Genomic DNA, 4416 nt, shown 5'->3' on the forward strand with positions numbered 1-4416 from the left:
GTTGAGCCCTTAAATCATTCAACTTTATTACAAAAAAAAAAAAAAAAAAAAAAATAAAAAAAACAAAAAAATGTTAAGAATATATAAATAAAAAATACCTCAACATTTGTTCTAGTTATTGCACGGAAACGAAGCGTGACAGGCGGACAGACAAACCCAAATTTATACAGTGTACAATGTAGGATTCATCCTAACTGAAACGTACATAAAAGTGTAAACAACGTTTTTTCTTCGTTACATCCTTGTATTGTTGTATCAATATTTTCGGCAACTTCATTCATCCATTTTCCCGTCCCCACGTATTAACGTTCGGTGACGGATTTTTCGAGAATTTAAGGTTGAAATGTACATCCACCGCAACGAGATTATTGAAAAATCAATTTTCTACGTCACAGGGAAATATGACACGTCACGAAGACGATAGTCTTGAATCAACAAGTTCCAAATGGGATTTATGAAGCTAAAACTTGCATAGCAATTTGATGCCATCAAACGTACGCATGAGCCAAATACGATGTACATATGATATATGAAAGATTTTTGTCGGACGCTCAGCGGCGTTTCCATGAGTACAATATATTTTTTATACATTACAAATTGCCTTAAAAACAATGGGGGAAAAACTTTTGAAATCACACTTTCTAAATTCGAAATGAATTCCAAAGTGTCATTATAAATGTTAGCAACAATTCACCGGAAGCTACTTTACTGTTGAAGTTTGAGTCACAAGACATGCATCCCTATTATCAAACGACTTCGTAATTGGGCACGAAACTCAATGTGTCGACATGTTGGATATTGGCGGGATACAAGTCTTCTAAAACAAACTTGTTTTGGAATCGAATGTTATTACTTGCTTTCTAGTCAGCTAAACTTTGACGAAGAAAAGTCGCTCAGAAAAAGAAATATGATTAACTTTTCAACTCTGTTTGTTAACAATTAAATACATTACCTTCTTTCATTAATTTGGGTAATCAAAAACACATACATACCGGCGTTTTCTAGTGTCAGAACGTAAGTCGGTACGTTCAAACTTTCACAAAACATGTCTTCCATTTTTGTGCTGACGACACTATTTGTAAACTAGATAGTTTTCGCGCATGCTTAGCGGACATTAAATTTTACTTAGCCGTGATTGGTTGTAAGATAATTGACGGGTAATATACATTTCGGGGCGTGGTTTCACAATTCTTCGAGGCACTGAGAGATGCATGTCTCATTCTATTGCAGCTGTTTGGTTCGCGCCAAAATTGTACACACAGAGTTAATACTTTGTATATTATATGCATATGCATGTAGTTACATTACATTTTGTTTGTTTTTATAACCGTTCTTTTTTAAAACTATTTTCTTGCTGAAAACATTAAAATTGTCAAATAAAAACCGTCTCGATTTAGTAAGCAAACTCTATAATCACTGACTTATGTATTTTTCTCCCAAACCAAGCGATAAATTAAGCGAACACTCTTGATACGTTTTAGAAATATGCAAATAGAACTATTCAAAATAGAAGGAAAAATATGCAATTTCCGTAAAACTAAAGAACCGGTTTCAAGAAGGTCTAATAAAAATCCGATATAATTGTCTAAAAAATCTAACAAAAAGAATATTTCAGTTCATGTAATCTATAAGGAGGCTTGACCTTTCCCTACAACAATCTGTGGTTGGATTAATGCTACTGGTATCGTTTTAGAAACGAATTGAGTCAGTTACAAATTATCCCTAATTTACAGACTCCCTGGACCATACATTCTGGATAATACTCCATAAGGGAAGGAAGGGTGTATTGAGATGTCTACTATGCGACCCAATTACATGTAAATGTCAAGTTTGGTTAAAGCTGTACCTTCATCTTTTGAGCAACTGATCTAAACATGAAACTTCAGTGAAATGTAGGAGTCGCCCCCTTGGCTGAATTCGTCGCCGCCTGAAAAAATAATAAAGCTCTTCTCCCCATCTCTCTTTTCTTGGTTGCCGTCGTCAGAGGACGCTGATGGCCTGGCGTGTTATATGAATCTTTCTTTAATTGATATATTTTCTATCTTCTAAAAACTAGAAACATGTCCAGAGAGAATATATCATTACAGTGAGATTTTCTAACATTACAAAGTGATTAAAACTTTAAGTGATGCCAAAATGTAGTTTAATTGAATCGTTTTAAATACCTCTGAAAAACTTAACCAAAGTGGCATGTCTACATTAATAAATGAGTATTCCGTGGTGAGTGTTCGATCCCTATCCGTAACGGCTCGGTTCCCATGGCAGCTTAAATCACAGACTGTTTTACGTTGTGTGGTTCTACGTACTTTATCACGGTTGATATGCGAAGGTCAAAAGAGCACCAGGTCCCTTATACTCAAACCATAGCCACTTCTATATATCGAGGATGTTGGTTTGAACTCCAGGTGTTAATTACCAGATACAAGTCTCTCAAACACAGTTTCAACACGGCTAGAAACCATTGATATTCGCAGAGCCGCCAAAGTGCTGTGTCGAGAACCTAATGTAGGTCAACTCTAACCTACATTTTGACCTTTAACCTACATCAAAGAAAAAACTTGTACAGGCTGTATCTCTAACACTACCAGTTTCTGTAATTTCATACTTAGGGTACAAGTTCACCTTCATACGGCAACGTGTTCTGTATCAAATGTAGGTCACTGCGACCTTTGATCATAGAAACTTGTTCAGACTTTATATCCTAAACTAGTCACTGGATCTTCATACTTCGGAAACGGGTTCACCTAGGTGAGACGATGTGTTATGTATAAAAAATGTGACCTACAATTTCACCTTTGACCTACATCTGGTGGGACTGGACGCCCTTCATTGGAGGCAATTTTGTTACTGCTTACACACCACCTCAGTAATGCTCTATGACAAATAGCTGTGTGGATATATATTGACGTTTTCTCAACATAAATTACATCTTGCTGTTGTTTTTTTTTTTTTTTTTTTTTAAATAGAAACCACAAGTAGACAAATGAAGTAAACTTTTTTTTCATAAGTACAAGAGTTTGCTGACAGGTAAGAACTGAAGGTGCCTCTCACATGCTGTTTTCTATACTAAGGTACAAGTAGAGAAACTTGTTTAATGCTGACTTGGACATCACTTTTGCACCATTTTGATATATTTTTATGTACCAGGGCTGATTGATGTGTTGTGAGCCTCGTATTGAAGGAGGTACTCAAGGATGTTCTTTTTAAGTCCTATTATTCTCTCTATGAGGTAGCACTCTAAAGTAAACAAGACAAGCAGCTTTAGCAAAATGGGCAAAATCGGTGAGGGTAAGAGTGAAAGAGTCTGTCATTGCCATGACTGCCATTCACAACTGTTGCTTTAAATTGAGCATACACCTTATTTACCTGATCCCGCTCCATCAGACTTTCATCTATTTCCAAAACACCTATCTCAGGCACCCTAACCCTAACATGCAGTGGATGACTTTCTAACAGCCAAGAAAAGGAGTTCTATAAAAGTGGAATTGAGGCCCTTAAACACGCTGGCAAAAGTGTATAGATACTGAAGGGGATTATGCTGAAAAATAATACAATATGTCCGGCAAAACTCAAATCCTTCAATACGAGGCTCACAAATTATTAATCAGCCCTCGTATGAAACTTTCAACAGTCTTTACAAAAAAACAATCAAAAAAATCAAAGGGGAGCATCTACTGAAGCCAGGAATCGCTTTTCTTTGTTACAATTTTATCTTTTCCCACTAGGATGACTTTTTATACCAAATAGGTATTCTAGATAGTTTCTCACATACGTCACAGGGTTATCCTGCAGTTGCTAGGGAAACGATAAATCGATCTAACAAAGTGGTGGGGGGTAGAAACAGCTGGTAGGCGCTATATGACGCTGCTCAAAATAACTGAACATTATCATTTTACGATGAGTAACCATATTGTAAATGATGATGTCATCAATTTTGATGCTCATTTCAAGGAGTATTGTAGATGGGGCAATGAAAAACTTTCATGAAAACTTGTGTTTGATTGCATGTATGTGAGAAAAAACACGGGTCTGTTCCAAGAACAAGGATATTTAAACCCGCAGCAAGCCTCATTCTGACTGGCCAAACTCTTACACTCTGGTCGAGATATCCCTGTCCATGGACCATACCAATGTTCAAATTGATTAATCCTGTATACTAATATAATAAAGGTATCCTCCATCAAACAGCTGTTAGAAAAAGAACTACAGAAAAGCTGGTGACCTAATACATACTGTCTTCTACTTCATAGATGCCTTCTGGTTGTTGTGATAATGGCCATATGCAAGATACTATTCCATCTGGTTCAATTTTCTTTCCTTTGTAATAATATACACTGTATACCCGTTTACTGATGTCTAATTGTAATCACAGTGAAAGGTCGGCTGCCTCACATAACAAACAAGAATACTCAGATA

This window comes from Pecten maximus, chromosome 12 (genome assembly GCF_902652985.1).
Source record: "Pecten maximus chromosome 12, xPecMax1.1, whole genome shotgun sequence".
In the NCBI taxonomy this organism is placed as follows: domain Eukaryota; kingdom Metazoa; phylum Mollusca; class Bivalvia; order Pectinida; family Pectinidae; genus Pecten; species Pecten maximus.